The sequence below is a fragment of the Canis lupus genome, chromosome 9, assembly GCF_048164855.1.
Source record: "Canis lupus baileyi chromosome 9, mCanLup2.hap1, whole genome shotgun sequence".
Lineage (NCBI taxonomy): Eukaryota > Metazoa > Chordata > Mammalia > Carnivora > Canidae > Canis > Canis lupus.
The window spans coordinates 68,545,709-68,569,067 of record NC_132846.1 but is presented as its reverse complement, the minus strand read 5'-3'; positions in this window follow the sequence as shown (position 1 = coordinate 68,569,067).

Here is a 23,359-nt window from a genome sequence, read left to right as displayed (position 1 = left end):
ACCCCCCTCCTTCACCAGGCAGAGTGCCAGGTTTTGCTCTTGGCGTCCAGTCTCCCCCTAATCCTATGGCTGAGAGGCCCGGGGAGGAAATCATGCCAGGTGGCGGGCGCCCTCCCTAAACAGGTCTTTGATTTCCATGCCTGGGCCCACTGAGGCAATTAAGCTGGATTTGTCTGATGGGGCAGGGGATCAAAGGTTTGATGTTTTGAGAACTGAAGAGGAGAAAAGCTCAACTTGAGAAGGAAAAGGAAAAATCCCCCAGGACGGGGTTACAGGCACCTCTGTGGCGGGAATGTGAGCTGAAGAGAAAGCAGCCCCTCTGGTATGGGAAGACCTGGGAGGGGGATGACAGCCTTGGTGCCAATGAGGCCTGAGCCCTTGCTTAGCACAGGAGGAGGGTGTGAGCCAGAGGTCACCTGCCAGGGGACTGGACCGTGCAGTGTAGCTACAGCATCCATCCTGCTTGGAGGCCCAGAGCTCCAGAGCTCTGCTCCATCACCCAGGACCAGGTTCATGTTCAATGAAAGTAGCATGGAGGGAGTAGTCACACTGGGCTTCCCTTCAGTCTGGCTGGGGGAGTACTTGAACCACATTTGTTTTGAGTTAGGCACACAAACAGGTGACACTAGCAAGACAACAGAACATGGCAGAGATCAGAAGGGAGGCTGCAACCAGACAGCCTGGGTTGTTCTGGGTTGTCTGCCTACTTGTATGACCTTGGGCAAGTTACTTCTCTGGTCTGCCATTCCATTGGCTCATCTGTGCAATGGGGACATTATTAGTGCTTACGTCTTGGAGTTCTATTTCGCCCACTTTTGTAAAGCACCTATCACATGCTTGGCATTTGCTGTTAATATTATCATTGTTATGACATGTTGCAAAGATGTCCACCGTTTTTCAAATTTGTTTATGGTGAATTCTGTTGTCCGGAAGCGTAGTAGTAGTAGTGACAATAGTAGAGTAGGAATATAACAGGAGTATTGTGATAGAGCCTAGTCGTAGTATCATCATGGTGGTAGCATGGTAGTAGCAGTAGTATGGTAGTAGCAGTGACGGTGGTAATAGGAGGAATATAGCAGCAGTAGTATAGTGACAGAGAATAGTAGCAGGCTTGTCATAGTAGAGGTGTAGTAGTGATCATAGCAGTAGTTGTTTTACTGCAGGAAATATCTCTGTGGCTTTTAGGTTTTACATCCTTCCTAGAAAGACCCTCCCTGACATTCCTACTCTCAGGCACCATATTCAGGACAGCTGGTTCCCTTTAGTTTCTAGAACACACCAAGCCCTTTCCTGCATTTGGTTTTTCACGTTCCTTTTCCACCTTGCATTTCAGCTAAAAGACACTCTCTGGGTGATACATGGAATTAAGCATACCCCTTCCTCCATTCTTTGTCACAGAAATGTGTTTGTTCCCTTCCTAGCACTTCTCACAGTTGTCCTGATGTCTTTATTATCTTCTCTGTTGTCTAGCTCCCAACTGAAAGAACCATTAATTTGGGGCATGTGTCTGTTTACGGGCCCATTCACCACTCTGTATCCAAGTATCTAGTGAGGCCTTGGCAAATAGATGTTGAATAAATATTTCTAAAGTGAATGAGCAAATCCTTCTACACTTTACTTAGGGATATATTATGGGAAAGGCATTTCAATATTTTTTTCTCCAAAGAGATACACAAATATGTCTTCACTCTTCGGAGAAGACTTCCTTCTGATTTGAAATGTTCTCTTTTTTATGCATTTTATTCCTAGACATGTGTGGGGCTGATTCTGAGCTCTCTCTTCTCTTAGATTTCTCCAAGCATCTCTTCTTGGGCTAATATGGTACTTTTAATTACTGTAGCTTTATAGCCATCTTTATGTCATTGGTAGGGCAGGTTACCTCTCTCATTATCCTTAATTTTTTTCCTCTGACTATTCCTGTACACTTTCTTTTCTGACGGATTTTGGTGCTATCTTGTCAAATTCCATAAAAGATTCCATTGAGATTTTAATTGAGATTGCATTTCTTTTGTAGATTAAATTGGAGAGTCTTGACCTTTTTACACCATTAAGTCTTCTCATCGGGACACTATATGTCTCTCCATTTATGCATCTCTCTCTCTTTCTTTAATAATCTAGACAACTCTCTGGCTTTCTACATATAATTCTTGGACACTTCATGTTTTATTTTGAAAATTTTTATTTTTTTTGTTTTTTTGTTTTTTTTTTGAAAATTTTTTAAACATAATTTTTATACTGTAAATGGGAAGATTTTACATTATTACATTATTTTTCAATATATAGTAACACTAATTTAATATTTGTAGCCCTATATTTTTGTGACTATAACTCTATGATTGGGATTATGTTAATACTAATGATAAATCCTAATCATCATCCATTAACAAGTGTGCATTATGTGCCATGGACCATCCAAGATATTTTCTATGCATCCATATCTTGTTTAATTATTGCAAAATTGATATAATTGCCCTCCCCGAGTTATGATACAGAAGCTAAGGCATCTGTCCAGACTCATGGAGCCAGTGGTGACCAGTGTATAACACATATACATCTGTTTGAGGTGGGTGCAGCCATGTTCTACTCATCCATGCTGCCCAGTTAGAAGCATTATTATTTTTTTGGTTAGAAGCATTATTAAAGACAGATATTTTATTAGAATATATACAGCAACTATTAGCGATTTTACTCACCAATTTGCAGAAATTACTGGAATTGGAATGGATTTTCGAGTTTGTCAAGCCAATCTCAGTGCCTAGGGTTGGCAGCCCCTTAGTGGCTTCTGTCAGGAAAGATGCAGCTACTGCTCACAGACCTCCTATATGGAAAGCTCAAGGCTTCACATGGCAGCTCCCTGAATCTTTGGTCATCAGAGCACCCCTTCCTTGGGTTGAGTGAAACCTGTCTTCTCTGATCTCCAGCACTTGCCATGAGATCCATTGTTCCCTGTGCTCCTAGGAGTTGGCTCTTTCTCATGGGATCTTTCTCTGGAGGGTGGAAGCCAAATGAGGACAAAGACTTTGTGTTCTGTCTTCCACTGAATCCCCAGGGCAGAGCTTCATGCTTAATGTGGAGAAAGCTTCCAATAACTTTGTAGAATTGACTTCATTGATTTACCCAGAATAAACCTGTTCTTACTTCTTCATGCTGCTTTCTTAGGTCTTAAGACAATTTGTCATTAGGCCCCTCTAAGCTGACTGAATAGTCCTCCTTCAGTCAGTGATTCTCCTAAGGCAGTGATTAAAGAATCTCCTTGCCCTAGCCATATTCCTCTGGGCACATTCCATCTTTCCAATGTCTATTAGGGCATGATGTCCTGAATCACCCCATTTCTCTGGCTGTCAGCAGAAGGGACTGAGGACAGCAGTACCTAAAACCCCCATCAAGTTCTATCCCATTCTTCTCTGACAATTGAAGTTTTCAACTTTCTCCACTACAGTCTCTGGTCCAAATATAGTATTTATTTTATTTCATTCCCACCGATGTTATAAATATCACTAACCTTGTACAATTGGCACTAAGGTCAATGATTTCTCCTCTCAGCACAGTTTGACTCCTTAAGAAATGTGTAATTGGACATTATCTATTGGTCCATTTTGTGCATGTTCCAAAGACATGTGTTCTTTGGGAGAATTGTCTGGCCAATCCTCCACTCAGAAATAGTGTAGCAGGGACTTTATACTCCTTAAAATAATAATAGAATAAAGGAAGGATCAATGTGTCTTGATTTTGTTGGTTGGTTCTTATTCTCCCTCCAATGTGAGTGCTGATTTTGGACCAGGGTGCGGCTGCTGGGTGAGTTACGGGGCTGGACTTTGAGGCATCAGAGAAATGTGGGGCCAAGGGAAGAGGGCAGGGCTGGGCCCAGAGCAACACTAGTGTTCATCTCTGTTTAGCTCAGGACCCCCAGGACAAAGCCAACACTGTGCAGAGGTCAGGCCCCTGTGGATGAAAGGCCCTGCCTTGCATAGAGGGAGAGGGCTGTGGAGGGGAGCGTGGAGGGGTTGAGGGTACAGATAAGGAGGCTGGGCTGACACCATGAATGTAGGCAGACCATAGGTCAGGGATAGAGAAAAAAGAGGGAGGCCACACAGAGGCAGAGGGGCACTGGGGACTGGAGGTAGCTGAATGAAGAGGGGGAAGTGAGGGGACAGGCAGAGGGAGCCCAGGCTGGCTGGAGGTGCAGTGAATGGCAGGAGGCCAGCAGGGACAGAGGATGGGATGGAGAGATCACAGGAAGATGCGGCCACATCCTGCTTTGTCACCACTATGGTGTCACTGTTACCTCACCCTGCTTCCCACACCCTGGCTCCCACCTTGCACTGGGCCCTGTTGGGTATGGGGTGTGCAGTGCCATCCAGGCCCAGGGGAGCAGCAGGGTGGACCAGCCTGCTCTTCTTTTGGCCCACCATGGGCAGGCATGGGTGCTGACGGCATCTGTGGCCATCTGAGGCCTGGGAGAGGCAAGGCACCAAGCACCTGTGGGGGTGAAATGGCAGGAGATATCTGTTTGATGTGTATGAGGCTGGCCCGGTCTGTGATGTTAACTGGAGGTTAATAGAAGTGACATGTACCCTTCAAATGTGAATGCAGAATGAGAAGCCACTGGAGGCAGGCCCGAAACTCTGGAGGGCTGACCCATCACGGCTTCTTGGGGTGGCTGGAGTGAATGGCTCCAAGACAGAACCGTGCCCATTTGGAGATTCTTAGACAACAAGGTCCTTTGCCTGTCTCTCCCCCTTTCCTTCTCACTCTCTGTGGGCCTGGTGTGTTGATCACATTTCCAACTTATGCAGGAAGACTGACCAAGGTTAATGAGAGCACCTGATGGAAGTTTCCCACAGCTCAAATCTGGATATCGCCTACAGCTGACTGCAGAGGCAGCAGAAAGCAGGGACCTGCCAAGTCCTTCCTCATGCTTCGGACTCAGAGCCAGAAACCTGCTCACCTTCCGGCGACTGAAGACACTGGAAAGAGAAACAGCAAACAGCTTTGAACACTGGCATATAAAACCTAGCTCTGCTTCCACTGTTCTCCCCACCCCATGTTGAACCATGTCAACTCTCGGGCAACTCGAAAACATGAAAAGGCCTCAGGATGCCTCATGGAATATGTTCTACATTAACCCACAGCTGGTAGCAGTTACAGCAAAATTAGAAAACATTGAAGCAAAATTGCCATCTTTTTTTTTTTTTTTAAGTTAAAACTCTTCAAATTCAAGGTTGTGAGCACTTGGGATGATGGAGTGGAGAGAAAGGGGAAACTGACCTCACCCTTTGAGTCCTGCTGAGTTCCTGGTTGTGCTGATTCACTCTCAGAGCTATATGACCCCAACTTGGTCTTCCCCCAGCAGAGATGCATTGGAGGAGATGCCTTGAGATCCCTGATGTTCACAGAGATGTAACAGATGACCCAAATCAATTTCACTGAGGGTGAAAATGGTTAATATTCCTTCATCTTTCTAATTTATTTCTTTGTAATTAAAATTTCTATTGGGAGAATTTCAGATTCAAATAGTTGTGAAAAATAGTATAGAGGGATCTGGTGTAGACTTTACCCAGATCCTCCTCTACATTGACAATATTTTGCGAAACTATCATAAAATATCACAACCAGAATATTGACATTGACGCGGTCCACCTATCTTATTTAAATTTTTCCAGTTTGGTATGCACTCTTGTGTGTATTTAGTTCGATGCAATTTTATAATAGGAGTAGACTTATATATCCACCACCAGAGTCACTGTCACGACAAGGATCCCTCACGTTGAATTTTATAACCCACATCTCCCTCCCTCGTGCTTCCATCTAACCCCCGGTAATCACTAAAAACTTCTCATCTTTTTTTTTTTTTTTTAATTTGTTTGTTTGTTTATCTGACAGAGAGAGCACCTGAAGGGGGAGTGGCAGGCAGAGGGAGAGGGAGAAGAAGGCTCCTCAAAGAGCTGGGAGCCTGATGTGAGGCTCAATCCCAGGACCCTGGGATCATGACCTGAGCTGAAGGCCAATGCTTAACCAACTGAGTCACCCAGGTGCCCCTAAAAGCTTTATGTCTTGATAATTTTGTCATTTTAAGAATGATATACGGAAGGTCACCAACCTATAATGGTTCAACTTATGATTTTTCAACTTTATGATGGTGTGAAAGTGATACACATATTAGAAACCGCATTCTGAATTTTGAATTTTGATCTTTTCCTGGGCTAATGAAATGCAGTACAATCTCTCTCATGATGCTGGGCAGCAGCTGCGAGCCCCAGCTCCCACTCAGCCACACAATAACAAGGGTCAACCACCCACGCTGTCACTTTCAGTTCAATATTCAATAAATTACACTAGAAAGTCAACACTTTATTATAAAATATGCTTTGTGTTAGATAATTTTGCCCAGTTGTAAGCTAACACAAATGTTCTGAGCAAGATTTAGGTAGGCTAGGCTAAGCTAGAGCATTTAGTAGGTTAGATGTAGTAAATGCATTTTCAATTTACAGTATTTTCAATTTACAATGGGCTAGATCCAGCATGTATTATTTGTATTTGGGTCTATAATTGCCTAGGCATAGGGGAAAAGGTGATGGACAAGAGGCAAAATCCCTGCCCCCATGGCCCCACATTCCCACCAGATGCATAAGCGAATAAGTGGTTCTGTGTCAGTGGGTGATAAGTACTGGAAGGAGAGAAGCATGGTAAGGTAACTGGGAGAGAAGGGCTCTCTTGAACCCTGACACAGGCTGTCACATGATGGAGAATATCTATACCACCATACCTTTACAAAACCCGAAGAGTCCTAAAGTCTAAACATCCAGCGGTTTCTAGTAGGGGATTTGGAGAGCCATGGATGGTTTTTCAAAGTTGGGAATCTTTTCTTAGCTGCTTTCCCATGCCACATCTCACTTAAAGCTCTTGATTACCCAATGAGGTAGGTATTGTGCTAGAAACATCCAAGAGAAAGCAAGGTTCCAGGGCATTTACAATCTTGCCTATGGTCACTTGGATATTGGGACTGAATCAGGGTCTGGGTCCCTGTCCAGGACTCTGCTCTATCTACACCTCCTTTCCACATTGGATTACGTGATTTCAGACACATCTCTTGAAAACCTGAATGCTCATGCCTGTGGCTCTCCTTTGTCCTATTTCGACTGCCAGCCTAGGACAGAAGTAGGAGCTGCTAATGGGTCACTTAAAGTCCTCAAATTCAGACAGAGCAGCTTTCATGATTTCCTGTGGACAAAAGGAATCAAGGTCAGTATTAAATATAATTACCATGCATGGGGCTAATAAATGGTATTTCTATCCTGCATGCACTTGTGGGGGCGAGGAGGCCCTGCTGTGGCCCCTCAGGTCACTAATCCCCCTTTGCCTTTATCTCCAGAGTCTGAGCAGATGGAGGCCGGGGTTCTCAAATTACCTTTCTTCCTTTTATACTTTGAGTACATTCTCTGTCTGATGCAGCTCTCTCTTTTTCTCGTACTCCCATGTCCTGCCCCTCTCATTTCTTCCTTTGCCACTCTCCTCCCCACCCCACCCCACTCAGCCTTTGGCCTTTCTGTGCTTTGACATCCTAAATGGTCTTTAGTGCAAATCAGAGGTCCTTCTGATTTCTCCCTATTTGAACACAGAAAATCTTTTGCCTAATGTAGTTGCCCTAGACCACAAAGCTAGGGGCAGGATAGAATTTTTCAAAATCCTGTTATTCTGCTTACATCAACAGAGCTCTGGGAAGCTGACCAGGTACTTTGCACAAACTTCTCTTTGATCTTAACAGCAGTTCCTGGCTTGGGGCCCAGAATTGGACACCACATACCATAGAAAATGGGTGAGCTTCTGAATTGCTCTGTGTCTGTGGTCCTTTTTCATCTGTTACAACAAAGGTCATAATAACCATCCCGCACAACCCCATTAGTTAAGCAGCAGACATTCCTCTGAAAGCTCACCGAGAGCAGGAATCAGGTCAGTCCTGCTCACCAGGGTGTCCTAGCACATGGAACTGAGTAGGTATGTTGTAGATGTTCAGTGTGTGGAGTTAGTGAGGAGCATACTTAACTTGAAGTGCAGAGTCCAGAGCACTGGGGATGCTCATAGATGTTAGTGCCCATCCCCCTTTGCTGGCATTGGAGATCAAGTATTGGGCCAGCAATTAGAAGACATGGGGTCTCCTTCTGACTCAGGCTGGTCTTTGCTCTGCCACGTGGGAAAGTTTACCTCTAGGATGTGGCCTTAAATGTCTAAGGAGTAGATGAAGATAGTGGCTATGGGATCTCCAAAGCCCTTTCCACACCATGACTCTGAGATATAACAATACATAATGAAGTTATTTGTACCCCCAAATGAGTTCATCAGGGACTAGGGGCCTGAGCCTCACTTTCCACCACTACAGAAGGCAATAATCCTTTAATCTTGGGTTTTCCAGAGAGAATTAATTAGGCTTTCATCTGGGTATGCTGAGAAAGGAAATGTAGTTGGCCCTGCTTCCAACATACATGCAGAAGCTCATGACTTTCCCACCAATGTCCCTGTTAAATCTTTACTCCTGGCCACCATCTTACCTCATTCAGTTGGTCCATTGGCCTCTAGCCAGCCCTCTGCCTTCACTCTTGACACCTTCCAGTCCCTTCTCTTTATAGTCCCTAAGTTGTCCTCTAACATCCAAATTGTGTTCCAGCACCCTCAGCTTTTTCTTAATGACTTCCCAATGCAAGTAAAAAACACACCAAGTTCCTTCCTTGGCCTGAGATGTTATACTTATTATGGCCTCAGCCTTTCTCTCACATGCTCTCCTAAGTCTGTCTGTCTGTCTCTCTCTCCCTCTTGTAATTTCTTAGAATCCAGCCACATTGACCTTCTATCTGTATTATGCTAAACTTATCGGGCTTGTTGGCTTTTTTTGATGAAATAATTTTCCCATAAAGGTCTTTATGGGAAGGCAGTGGCTTCAAAAGGACAGATATTTGGGGCTCTGTTTCTTTTCCAGTGGAAAATAACCTTGACAAAAAAAAAAAAAGGAGAGCAAGTTTTGGAGAGCATTTCATTGCTCAGGAAATGCTTCCACATGCATATCTGAGTCATAGAAATTTCTTCATAATGGTATGTCTTTTAAGTTCCATTACACAGATGGAAAAACTGAGGTTGGAAACTTAAAGTGTAGTAAAGCAAAGTGATCACTAAGTCTTCCCCCAGGTGCAATCCCTGAACTGATGAGAACAGCTTATACACAGTATAATGTCACGGGAAGCTCTGTGGGCCTGTGTGGTAGCTCCTGGCCTGTATCTGTACTTGAATTTGCTCAGGAGACCCAGGCAGAGAGGCAGTCTCAACCTTCCTCTCGGGGATGGGAGCATGTGAGCAAACTCTCTTCTGTTGGTGAAGGTTATCTTAGTGATGGGATGAGATATGCAGGCTGAGACAGGGGCTCTTCCTCTCTGGTGGATGGCCTGGGTAGCCATCAACAGAGCTCCTGGGGGCCTTGTTTGAGGTTAAGCTGTGATTGCTTTATGACATCTCTTAATTATTTAGCTAGAATTTTTTTTTTAATGGGCAAAACAAACTGCAACCTAAGTTGGGCTGACGAAGGGGTAAAAAGCTTAGTTCTAAAGTCTGGAAGACCAGGGTTTAGGTCTGTACTTTGTCCTTCACAGCACATGACTTCGAACAATTAACTAGCTTCCTTTGAGCCCTGGTTTCCTCATCTCTAAAGCAACAGAATTAATAGCATTTTCCTTGTGGAGATGTTATGGGGATTCCATGTGGTAATGTTTATAAACCCCTCAGCAGGGTACTTGGTGCATTGTAAGTGTTGAGAACAGTTGAGTTAGTTTATTATGCCTGTTTTTCCAGCTTGGCAAATACGTGGTGGGCAGCAAGGACATTCCCCATGTCTGTGCTGAAGAAAGCCACAAAGGCAGGCAGTGCAATGCAGTGCTTACAAGCACAGGCTGTAGGTCTAGATGGGTCTGGATGAACATTTGTGCACATGTGCATGACACCACCCTAGTATTCTTGCTATGGTGATATATATGAGATCATGTGTGAGAGTATAGGAACTAACACACATTGAGAGCTTAATCAATGTTAACCATCACCACGATGGAAAATTACTGAGCTTTTGCCCCTGGAAGAGCCCATTGTTAGTGTGGGCAACATATGTGTAGAGTGCAAACAGCCCAAATCCATATAAAACACAGCAGCAGGAATTCTGATGCTGTCTTAAACTACTTAAGCGGATGTTTGGGCAAAAAGCATGGCAGGAGAAGGGATTGCTAGCCATAGAAGAGAAGTATCAGGAGGGCTTTAGGGGAAAATGCAATAAACTGAATCTTAAAGAATGAGTATACTTTTCCATGAAAAGAGGAGGAGAGGATGGGCTGGGAATGTAATTTCAGGCAGAGTTTGGCAGGATCTAAATCAACCATGTGGAGTGCTTGTGGCATGCTCACGTGGGGCCTGGGAGAGCCAGGAGATGGGTGGCTGGGGAAGAGGTAGGACACAGGAGGTGGGGAGAGAGAGGTGGGGCCCTCCCCAGGGATGCTGTGTTCAGCCTCATCCTTGGAGGTTAGAGTGCCCAGAGGGGCTTTAAGCCAGGGAGCAGCACAATCAAACAATGCTTAAAGGGTTCACTGTTATGCTTGATGCACACTGCTCATTCACCCCCTCATTCATACAAAGAGACTTTTGTAAATACCAGTATAAGATCATTTTCATGGAAGAGGGTGTTGTTCCAGCCCTCTGTGTTCACAGTCCACCAAGGGAGAAAATACATAAGTTATGCTCTTTGGAGGCAGAAAAGTGCCAAGTAATTGACAGCATAGACAAAGTGCAAGAGGCTTCAGGAGGGAGAGGTGGCTTCCACAGTGATGGTAGGATACTTTGAAAGAAGCTGCATATCAGGGAGAGCGAAGAGAAGAAATGGGGGAAGTAATGATAACAGAGACATGAATTTGGGGAAAGAAACCTGTAGGGACAAAGACCCAAAGATAATAAATGAGGAGATCTACACAGGGAAGGGAGGTTGTGGCGAATAAGATCAGAAAGCAAGGCTGTACCTAGATCTTACGAGGCCCCTGAAAGCCAGGCAAAGGCATTTGCACTTTTCCCTGGAGAACTTCAACAAAACAGAAACAATAGCATGCAAGGACGCTTGGCTATAAAAGGACTCTTCCCAATCACCATTTTAACCTTGTCCTTCACATTTTTTAATTTTATGATTCACTTTCTCAACTTCTAATCCAAAGCTCGGCTGGAGAAGCTGCTGTTTTCCATTTGTATTATCTTTTTTTCACATTTTAATCCTCTTAGATCCCATTTCTGCTGGGTTAGTGAACCCACTAATCAGGTAAGCAGTGAGCGGCAGCCGGTCCAATTATGAAGAAGAATGAGACAGGCAAAGATGGGTCAAGGCATCAGGGGGGTTCATGCTGCCACGGAAACCGCCCTGGGGCACATGAGTCCTCATCACAGAAACAGTGAGATGTCCCCTGAGGGTGGCAGCTGGGGGTTGCTCCTCACCTGGCTTGGTTTCCTCGTCATCTCTGCCACTTCACAGGTGGCACCATGACAAAGTCCCACTTGTTCTCTAAAGGCTCTACTCAAATGCTGCCCCCTCTGGAGCCTTTTGGAAGGGGGCCAGGCTGAGTTGAAAAAGACTGACTCTAAATGCAATGGAGTTGGATCCCATCTTTGCCACTTGCAGCCTCTGTGACTTGGGAGTGGAAGTGAAACCTTGTAAGTCTCAGTTTCCCTTTTTCTTCATCAACCTCATGGAGTCTCTGTGAGGATGAAAGAGTGAATATGGCCAGCATGATTTTGACCATGTGTGAAATATTCAATATATGTTTGAGATTGAAGCACATTCCAGAATCCTCAGTGGTTGTAATTGTTCTTCCCTTGGTGTTCTCATAGCATCCTTTCTTTTTTGGATGACTTACCACACTATAGTATGATGGCCTTTCTACACTTATCTCACTTACTCAACTGTTAGCTCTTGATGTCAGAGCTTATGTCTCCTTCATCTTTGTAACCTTGGGCTTGAGATAGCCCTTAACCCAAGTGCACACTAAACAATTATTGAGTTGATAAATGAGTGGACAAGCAATGAACAAGACAATCTAGTAGTTTGAGAGGTTTGTAAGGAAATGAAAGAAATGCTGGCATATATTAGGTGCTTGATAAACATTTGTTGAGTACTTACATGAATGGATTGATGATCATCAGTAGGAAAGCAGATAAGTCAGTCGGAGAAGGACAAACATTATATGTTCTCATTCATTTGGGGAATATAAATAATAGTGAAAGGGAATATAAGGGAAGGGGGAAGAAATGTGTGGGAAATATCAGAAAGGGAGACAGAACGTAAAGACTCCTAACTCTGGGAAACGAACTAGGGGTGGTGGAAGGGGAGGAGGGCGGGGGGTGGGAGTGAATGGGTGACGGGCACTGGGTGTTATTCTGTATGTTAGTAAATTGAACACCAATAAAAAAAAATAAATAAATAAATAAAAAAAAAAAAAAGGAAAGCAGATAAGGTTGAAGTGGATAAATCTATCCCATGTTCTGGGAGGATTATCTAGGGAGGTGAGAATGAGCATGGGATAGAATTTCAGGACTTTGGCTAAATTAGGTTGAAGGAAAAGATGTGCCAAGTAGAGTAAGTCATTTGCCTTAGGGGTAAGCACCTCTGCTTCCATCTCCTGCTGTGGTGCCACATGCTATGTGTTATGTGCATGTGCATGGGCTTCCCCAAATGCCATACCCCCAGGAATTGTCACTCTGATCACATCCTCTCATTTGTTCAGCCTTCACCCAGCACTTCAGCTCTAGCTGCTCTCTTCCTCCTCTGAACTCTTCTATAATAACATTATGACTTAGGTTTTCACTGAGCCAGCTTCCTCCATAGAGATATTGTTCAACACTTCACTCATTGTGTTGATATTATTTGTAATCCACTGCTTATTTTAAGGTCTAAGTGTAGGCTTTATAATTAACCAATCCCTGTTTATCTATATATTTTTCCATGTATATATTTCATGTGTGTGTGTGTGTGTGTGTAGTGATTCTACAAGTTATAGGATTTTCCTTGCCATTTGGGTAAAACAGCACATATAATCTGGCATCTACTGTAGACTTGGGTTCCCTGCTTTAAAGGTATGCTGCCTTTGACATGGAAGTCAAATAGCCCTGCTGTGAAGGCTATCTCCCCATCTGTCATCCTCCACTACAGCAGCACATCAAACTGAGAGCTGTAGGTGCCTTAGTCCTAGTACCAACAGAGCAGACGTACCACTGTCCATGGTGCTGAAACACTATGCTTCTCTCTCCTAATTGTAGATCACTGGGGGCTTCCCATCACTTTTTTTTTTTTTCTAGAAGAGCGTTCTATTAGTCTATTTTATTATTATTATTTTTCTGTTTATGATAAAATAAAAAATCCTGAAACTATTTTCTCCTCTATTCCAGGTTTTTTGTTGTTACTTAGAAATTCAGGAGTATTCTCTCCCAATGCTTTGTTTCTGTAGGTGCTCCTGTTTGTGAGGCTCTGGTTAGATGGGGTTAGATTGGGATCCAGAGAAAAGGACCTAATATTGCCTCTTCGGATTTCCCTCTATGATTTTTTTTTAAAAGTTATTTATTTATTCGAGAGAGAGAAAGAGAGAGAGAGAGAGAGAGAGAGAGAGAGAGAGACAAAGACATAGGCAGAGAGCCCGATGTAGGACTCATTCCCTGGACCTGGGACCATGCCCTGAGCCAAAAGCAGAAGCTCAACCACTGAGCCACCCAGGCACCTCCCTCCATGATTTTTTAAGGGAACAGAAGTTGTAGGGGAGAAGGTCTTAGAGATTCTATATATCATAGCTTAGCACACAAAAGTAAATGTTAAGTTTATGAAAAACTTATTAAGCACCTACTTTTGTGGTTATTTTAAGGCAAACATTCTATAGTACCTTTTTCTAAGAATCTAGTAGAGTAGTGGTCAATAAGTACATGCAAAGCAATAAGCTTAGTTGGTAAGATATTTGAGCAATAGAGATATATGTGAGGCATAGATGAAATCCAGGGGAGAGAATGATTAGTAAGAAGCTTCTGTTGAAGATGTTTTGAAGAGAGATCAGCAGTGTTCTGAGACATTGCAGAGCAGGTTTTCATGGATGCAGTCGCAACACTTACAAATGCAAAGAGGCAGATGATGACTCCAGACAGAAGCCTTGTACAGGGGTAGAGGGTAAATCCAGATGCAGCTTTCCCTGAATCACAAAATTCTGGGTCCAACTGGTGAAGCAAATACTTGGAGAAGGTACAATTTACTTCAAGGTGTAAAACCTGGCATTAATGGAATCATCAATCCTTTGTTGGTGCTCAGTCACAGTTCATTGAATTGGTAAATATATAATTCATTATCAGAGGTTCCTTTAGTATTACTGAATCAAGTATGGCACTGATAGGATGGGGAAATCTCGAATTTACTTCCAAGTTATGACTTCCAAGTAACCTCTACAATTGAGATCAGAAAATTTCCTTCTAAGACCACTCTATCTTTTCAGTTAAAATTTCAAGAATACATGCTATTTTGAGATAAAGCACAATATCTGCCTTACAGAACCCATAATGAAAATATTGGATTATGAATATTATTCACATAGGGCATTGTGGGGACTAAAAAATATTATAATCCTATTGTACTTAAGTTTCTCTTTATAGTTGAGCTCAAGAAACCAAAGTATTGCCTTAAGTTCATTTTTTGGTATTTGGAATGACTCTTTTTGATATCCTTAGAGATATTGATCTTTTTACAAACTCATAACAAATTCACTGTCTCACATACATGCTACATCAGTTATCAATTTTCACAGATATGCTCTGTTGGCAAACCACACCAAAAACTCTTGGTTTGATAAAATATTTACTTAGCTTATGTTTTTTTCCTTCCTACTTAATCTCTAAGATTCAGTTTTGGACAGTTATTCTAGTCTTGGTTAGGTCATCTGAATATCTAGGGTCACTGGCTCTTGGCTCCTTATGGACAGTTTCATCTCAGACAAACAGTACAACTCTGTTCCAGGTGTTTCATTCTTTATTAGATTGGATTGGATGTTTGATTGGACATGTTATCCTGATAAAGGGTCAGTATCAAAAAAGAAGCATTAATATACAAGCACTTTTTCAGGTCTTTGCATCATAAATGCTGACATCCCACTAGTCAAAATAATTCACATGGCTGAAAGATACCCCAATTATTGATGGAAGGAACACAAAAGCTGCATTGCAAGGGGCATGAATATAGAAAGACTAAAGAATTTGGGACATTAATATAAATGATTTCCCACCAATACCAGAGAACTCAGTATTCCTAAAGTTCAGTTATGGAACTCAGTCTCATTGGTACCAGAAGACTTCAGAGTTTATGTCTTAGTCTTCTCTGAATGATTTGTTCAACCAGAACATAAATATGCACAAAAAATATAGGCAAATGTATGTGCATACATGTATGCATATGCACTTTACAATCATAAGTGATTCTTTGCAGAGAAGTATAAAAATGTAGCAAAAAACATAAAATACAATAAATTAAAACCAGAAAGAAACAACTAAATGTAATGGAAATAAAATAGAAAGAGCAATAAGTCCAAATCTATCATTAATGACAAGAAATGTAAATAGATTTAATTTACCTCTAGCAAGGAAGAGACAGGGACTGAGTTAAAATAAAAAAAGGAAGCAAAAAAGAAAACTTGATTACTGTTAGTATTTAAAACAGTTAAGACAAAAGAGTATAAGGCATTTCAAAAGAAAAATGTGAAAAACATATTCCAGATAAAAATACAATGTATTTTATTGTAATATTAATATAGGCTAAAAAATTCAAGATGAAAAGTTCTTAAGAGGAGAGAGTGGGATATTTCTTATAAGTAAAAGATACAGTATGCCAAGAAGATATAATGTCCATAAACTTTGATGCAGCTAATAGTATAGGTTCAAAAAATATAGAGCAATACTGTTAGGAAGGTAAGGGGAAATTGATAAATATATAATCATGGAAGGAAATGCTAATATTTTTCAGATATGGAAGTAGAGATAAATATGGAAATACAATATTTAATTAACAAAATTAAGATGCTGTATCAAATACTTACAGATATACATTTGTGTATATATATATAAATACAATTTATATATGTGTACATACACAGATACATATACAGATTCTTACAAATATATATATTCAACAGATAAAGATAAATTCTTAAAAGATTTTGTTTATGTATTTGAGAGAGAGAGCATGAACGGGGTGGTGCAGGTAAGGAGGAGTAGAGGGAGAGGGAGAAGCAGACCCCCCATTAGGCAGGGAGCCCAGCACAAAGCTCAATCCCAGGACTCTGAGATCATGACCTGAGCCAAAGGCAGATGCTTAACCGAGTAAGCCACCCAGGTGCCCCTAAAATAATTTGTTTAGAAAACAGTGAGGGGATCCCTGGGTGGCTCAGCAGTTTAGCGCCTGCCTTCGACCCAGGGTGTGATCCTGGGATGGAGTCCCGCATCAGCATCGGGTTCCCTGCATGGAGCCTGCTTCTCCCTCTGCCTGTGTCTCTGCCTCTCTCTCTCAGTCTGTGTCTCTCATGAATAAATAGATAAAATATTAAAAAAAAAACACTCAGTGAACTCCCTCAGTATTTGAATAGGTACTAGATAATAAAAGAAATCTCCAATTTTTTTTAAAAAAAAGCAAGTAAATTACAGATTTCATTCACTGATAATATTACCATAAAACTCAACTATGCAACTTTCCTCCAAGATGGTTTTCTTATCTCTCCAATTAAACAGATTTATCTGTGGGCAGAGAATATTTTTAGATTCTATATTTCCTGACCTCCCTTTTTCCATCAAGACCAATGCTAGGGCTAAATAGATACTCAAAAAATTCTTTATTAAAATAGACATATAAATGATGCTGTTTAGGACTTGTGTATTTGCATGTTTTCCATAAAGGGTGACCATATAGAATTTTGGTCTTTCTGGGCTTATCACAAAGCTACAGGAACTTATTATGAGAGTCAGGAATTTAAGCTCCGGTATGGGAGCCCTGGTTGGCTTTATGAGTTAACTTGGCTGGACTAGAACACCCAGTTATTTGTATGAACACTAATCTAGGTGTTGCTATTGGTATCTTTTGTAGATGTGGTTAATACCAGCAATTGGTTGATTTTAAGTAAAGGATACTATTGCTGATAATATAGGTGGGCCTCATCTAATCTGTGAAAGGCCTTAAGAGTAAAAACTAAGGTTCCCCAGAGGAGAATAATGCCTGAGTTTCCAGTCTGCCAGTCTGCCTTACAAATCTCAGACTTGCCAGCACTTACCATTGTATGCACCTATTTCTTAAAATAAGTAAATGTATATGGTGTGCTTGTGTGTGTGTGTGTGTGTGTGTGTGTGTGTGTGTGTGTCCTATTGATTCTGTCCCCCTGGAGAATTCTGGAAGATTCAGGCTTCACCCTCTTTAAGATATCTTTCTTTCAAAGGCATTCATTACAGTCAATTCACTGGGGTAGAAACAAGATGGTCTTTAGAATTGTATTGTCCTGTGTTTGAATCCTGCCTCTTCTACCTGCAAGCCACATGGCTATATGCTGGTCACTTAAATTTCTGAGACCCAGTTCCTGTACAAAAAAAAAATGAGAATATAAAATATTCCCCATAGTCATTTTTTAATATAATAAGAGGAATAAATATAATGTATATGAGAGAGTTTAATATTGTGTTTGGGGTTCAAGAACTCCTTGTTTTCTAACCTGGCCTTAAAATCTACTTGAACTGAAGTTCAATATACGAAAATCTGTGAATCTGGGTTCGTGGAAAGTCAGGCCACAAGATAAAAAGGACATTGTGTGAGAAGGTTGATGCTTTACATTCATGCGATGCAGATCTAAAATCTGGATAGTCATCATTCCGTGATATGGCAAGATTTGTTTCCAGCATATGGAATTAAAGGAAAGCATGTGTCACGGTTATTTATCTTCTGAATTCTCAAAAATGCTTTTTAAACAATGGGGATGGAACTGCTTTTTTTTTTTTTTTTTTTTTTAAAGATTTTTTATTTATTCATTCATGATAGACATAGAGAGAGAGAGAGAGAGGCAGAGGGAGAAGCAGGCTCCATGCACCGGGAGCCCGACGTGGGACTCGATCCCGGGACTCCAGGATCGCGCCCTGGGCCAAAGGCAAGCGCCAAACCGCTGAGCCATCCAGGGATCCCCTGGAACTGCTTTTAAAATGTCACTGCCATCTATGGGTTAATTAATATGCATATAAGGCATTCTAAATATACATGTCATCAAACAGTAACATACATTGCCTAGAGCCCTGTGTGCACATGCACTCACTAGCCTGGCGTGCCCATAGAATCTGCGAGTCTCTGTGGTAGAGGCTGTGCTAAAATGTGGTAAGTATGTGAAGTGCAGGTAAACAAAATATACTCTCTTCTTGATTTCCGGGGAATCGTGACTTGATCTATATAGGGCAGAGGAGAAAAGAGTATCAGGTAAGAGATACAAGTTTATTGTTTCATTGTGTTCTGTTTTGATTGATTTCAGAGAATAGAAATGGCCTCAGAGTCAGAAAGAGGAGGGCTGGCAGTGATTAAAAAACAGCAAAGCCATTGAGACCTGGCCAGGCTGTGGCTGCAAGAGGCTCAGTGTCTAGCCACATACCTCATTGGAACTCTCATTCAAACTCCTAGAGGTGGCCTAGTGTCAAGTCATTTGTAAAGAGCAAAATGATCTGATGTAGGTTTAAGGACTCTGATTTAGGATGTCAACAGTTCAGAATTTAATTTCTAGCTCTACCTAAGGCTAGGTCATGATACTGGCTAGAGACAAGATCTCCAACTCTTGGTTTCCTCAAGTATAATACAAGTGCAATTATCACAGTAACAAATGATAAAAGTGCTAAACAATGGTGCATGCACTAAGATGTCCCAGTGAAACCTTGGGAGGAATTTGGGGAGCATAAGAGCATTGTTTGCTGGGTAAATATATAAATCCTGGATTCATTTCTATTTTGCAGGTAGATATTTGAATATGGCTTAGACATGAACGGTTATAAGAAGACCGTGGGTGGAGAAGACCGTGTATCAATGTCTAGCATTTGGATTACATCTAGGAGTTAAAAGTGATCTTTCCTGACGTACAAGGTATAGAAGGAAACTAACAGGCGGTGGGTGGGCTTGAGGCCTGAGTCGGGGCTGAACCATCGCAACTGGAATGGTGAACTGGGTTCTTGAGAAGGATGAGGGCTGAGTTGTGTCATCTCCTCACCTCTGTGCCTGGCAAGTACCCTGCCCATGTTGGAACCCAGATGAAGAGATAAAGGTCTGTATTCAGACACTGCAGTGAACGATTGGGGAGAAGCAGCAAAGCTGGCTTGACTATTAGGGGTGAAAGAGGGGAGTCAGAGGCTCCTCTTTACTGCCTTAGAGAGCAGGCAGTAGGGGTGGGAAGGGCAAGCTTAGGAGGAGGATCTGGTTTGGATACGGAGCCATGCAGTGGGGCAGAGGACCCGGTGGCAAAGTCACACTGCCATCCATGCAAAGATGGATTTATTAAGCTCTTCCTGAGTCCCACATGCCATAGGGAGAGCTTGTGTAACTGTCATCCCATGCTGAAAGAAGGTGCTATTCTTAGAATATATTCTCGAAGATAAATTATTAAGTCAGTCTTTAAAATGAGTAACAGTGCTTTTCCCTGCCTGTATAGCTTTAAATGGCTCAATTTCACTGTTCCTCATTGTCTCCATCTGTAAAACTGGGGTATTGGAGGGGGGGAATCACTTCTCTGAAATCAGGAGCTTGAGCAATTAAGCCTAGCTCTATAACCAGTTATGTTTCTCAGTCATTGATTGTCAAATTTACCCCCAAACTCAGTGGCTTGAAATAACATTTATTATTGTTCTCCATTCTATGGGGCAGCTGGGTGGCTCCGGGTCTCAGCTGGGCTCACTCAAGCATCAACTGTCAGCTGCAGGTTGGGGTCAGCCAGCTGTCAGCTGGTTTAGGTTGGCCTCAGCCGGGACAACTGGGGCATCTTGGCTCTGCCCTAGCAGGCTGGCCTGGCCTTGATCTTGTGGTTATTGCAGAGGAGGAAGAGAGGAAGCAGAAGTGGGCAAGAGCTTTTCTGAAAGTCTGGGCTTGCTTCTAATTTTCTAACATCCCATTGTCCAAGATGAGTCACAAACAAGTCCTGAAGCCCGAGTCCAGGAAAGGAGCAGACAATCCCACCCAAATAATGTGAGGGTACTGCAAAGTTACATAGCAAAGTCCATAGATTGTTGAGGAAGGAGAGAAGTCTGTCTATTGCTGCAAAGGGTCTACCACAGTCACATCAAACTAGTTCCTTCCCCTTACCCCACCCAAATTCCGTTCACCCCTGCCCTCACAACAGTAGGCCAAGCCCTAGCACTTCACTATTGGAAATCCACAATCTGATAAAGGCCAAAGACATCAAAGGCATTGTCGTTTACTATTAAGTTACAATAGACAATTTATATCTTTCTTTATTGTCTTACTACTTATATCTTTTGCTTGGAACACAACATTCAAATTGAAAGTATACTAGCCAAAATCTTGTCAGTAGCAGGAAAAAAAAAAAGAAAAGAAATAAAGGGAATTCCTTAAGATGATATAAGAGAGCCAGATTCCTAGGCATGAGTGTGTTTGTATTGGAATGTGTAGCTCTGAGCCTGTCAGGGGGCTCAAATTTGTGCCTCTTGAGTGTGTACGTGTGTGTGTATGTCTGTGTCATATGCCACACATTACTGGTGTCTTTTATCTCTCCTTTTATGTGAGTGGATATAATTCAATGGCCATTGCAATGCAGCTGTCAGCACCATCATTTGATGAACAAAGCCATATTTTGCAACTATGGCATGACGTAACCAAAGGCTATATTTGCTTAAGTACAAACCCACACCCCTCTTTTGACCATAGCAACTCGGCACTATTTACAAAATTAAAAACATAAATTGCACGAGCAACCCCAGTGAGTTGCATTTAATATGTCCTTGGCTGGTGCCAGAAATATGTTATAACTGACTAATAATAAGAAAAGAAGCAGCTCTGAACTGTAACTCTGAGCAGTTTCAGAGCTTAGAGTTTCCGTCTTAGAAGTGTCCATTTGCTTCAGCAGAGGTGGGTAGCTCTGCAAGAGTCTGATCACAATGAGTTTCAGCTTGATTGATCTCAGTATTGGATTGTCAATGTCTCTTATAGCGATGCTATATTCATGAAATAAGAAATGGCTTCAACTCTGATAGCAGGCAGAGCTGGGTCAGATATCAGCTTTACTAATTCTGTGAATTTGGACCTTTTTAAGCTTTAGATGTCAAAGGGGGATAAAGAATAGGCCTCAATGTTGAACATGAAGTGGTTCAACAGACTTCTCAATTCTAGTGTTTTCAGACAAACACATAGCTTACTCACTCAACCCATATTTTCTGAGCATCCTATGTCAGGCCCTGGTGATTGGTTGCCCTGCATTTATCTCCAACCCCATTTGTCTCACTTATTTCCAGCCTCCTTTGGGGCTAGGAGTGGCCAGTTACCCAATTATAGATAAGACAAAGATTATTCTATTGAACGGCTTTTAGCAAGGAGGGTTCTTTCCTGAAGAAAGGAGACGGGCTCATGAAGAGAGCCATTTTTCACCCTACTCAGCCCTTCCTTTCCATCTTTGGCTATGCTTATGTAGGGATATGACACTTAGAGCTGTGGCAGCCATCCTGGAACCGTGAGGTAACAAGACTCAGGCATGAAAAGCCATCATACTAAGCTTGGTGGAGATAAGGAACGCAACATAATGGGTTCCTAGAGATTTCACTGAACTAACCTACCAATCTTGAGATAACCTAACTTTAAATTTCCTGATACATAGGGGTGCCTGGGTATTTCAGTTGGTCGAATGCCCAACTCTTGGTTTTGGCTCAGGTCATAATCTCACTATTGTGAGATCCAGCCCCACACAGGCTTTGTGCTTAGTGTGGGGTCTGCTTAAGATTCTCTATCTCCCTCTTTCTCTGCCCCTCCCCCAACCCTGTTTCTGTCTTTCCCTCAAATAAATAAATAAATAAATAAAATTAGAAAAATAAATTTCCTGATAAATAAAGAATAAATTCCATTTGGCTTAGACTACTGTTTGTTACCTGTAAGCGGGGGCCCTACTAACTAATATAATCTATTGCATTGCAGGCAGTGTGCTACGCTTGTAGCAGTAAGCAAAGCATTCTTGTTTCCTATCCCTGTGGTGACTTCAGGCTTGTAGGAGATGCAAGTGCTACAGAGAGTGGGGACAAGTGAGGTAAGAAAGGCAAAGATGATGGGATCCCTGGGTGGCGCAGTGGTTTGGCGCCTGCCTTTGGCCCCAGGCCCGATCCTGGAGACCCGGGATCGAATCCCACGTCGGGCTCCCGGTGCATGGAGCCTGCTTCTCCCTCTGCCTATGTCTCTGCCTCTCTCTCTCTGACTATCATAAATAAATAAAAATTAAAAAAAAAAAGAAAGGCAAAGATGCCTCCAAGCTGGGCCTTGCAGGCTACAGTTAATTATTCTGCACTTTATCTTCAATAAAATGGAAACATACTGAGGTATTTTAAGTAGAGCAGTATCTTGGCTTGATTTTTTTATAGGAGGTCAGCTCTTTTTTCACAGAAGATGCTGTGGTATTTGGAATCCATGCAGATAGTGAATAAATCTCCTCTCCGTAATATGGCACATAGAGAGGATAAGGGCCTCTAGGAGGGCAGGTCTGTAGGATGCCAAAGACACAGAGAACTGCAACAACATGCACTCAACTCCAACACTGCCCGGAGGGACATGGAGTATCTGAAGTATCTGTGGGAATGAACTCAACACTATGGACTATGAAGAAGCCAGAGTGATCCTTGATAAACTCTATCTTAACCAGGTGATCAAGGTCAACATTAACAGTGACAAGTCATGTGGAGAGTATGGCCCCTTTTTTGACATAATATGGTAAGGATGACACTTCATCTCTGTGCTCTTCCATAACTGACAGTTATAATGAGGAAAACATTAGGCAAATCCCAGGTCAAGATGTCTTACAAATACATGACTAGTACTTCTCAAAACTGTCAAGGTCACCAAAAACGAGGAAAACTTGAGAAACTGTCATGGTCTAGAATAGCTGAAGCAGACATGACGATTAAATGTAATATGGTACCCTGGGTAGGATCTTGAGACACAAAAATGAAAAGGAAATGAAGAAAAATGAGAAACAAAGTGTGGACTTTAGTTAACAATAATATATCAATATTGGTACATTCATTTATTGTGACAAATTTAGCATACTAACGTAAGATGTCA